Source organism: Bison bison, unplaced genomic scaffold (genome assembly GCF_000754665.1).
Source record: "Bison bison bison isolate TAMUID 2011002044 unplaced genomic scaffold, Bison_UMD1.0 scf7180017864468, whole genome shotgun sequence".
Lineage (NCBI taxonomy): Eukaryota > Metazoa > Chordata > Mammalia > Artiodactyla > Bovidae > Bison > Bison bison.
The window spans coordinates 4,844,753-4,845,098 of record NW_011495029.1 but is presented as its reverse complement, the minus strand read 5'-3'; positions in this window follow the sequence as shown (position 1 = coordinate 4,845,098).

Genomic DNA, 346 nt, shown 5'->3' with positions numbered 1-346 from the left:
ATCCTACATTTATATAAGAACATCATTGATCAATATATTTCCCAAAACAATCTATATTTTAATGTTATTGAAAATTAAATTAATATTTTAGTCCAATAAGTCATGCTTATAAAAATATGATTTTACTGCTCAAGGCTTTCTTGGTGGCTCAGCAGTAAAGAATCTGCCTGCAATGAAGGAGATGTGGGTTTGATTCCTGGCTTGGGAAGATCCTCTGCAGGAGGAAATGGCAACCCACTCTAGTATTCTTGCCTGGAGAATCCCATGGACAGAGAAGTCTGGCAGGCTATAGTCCATGAGGTCACAGAGTCAGACATGACTGAGTACAACTATCTATCTACCTGTC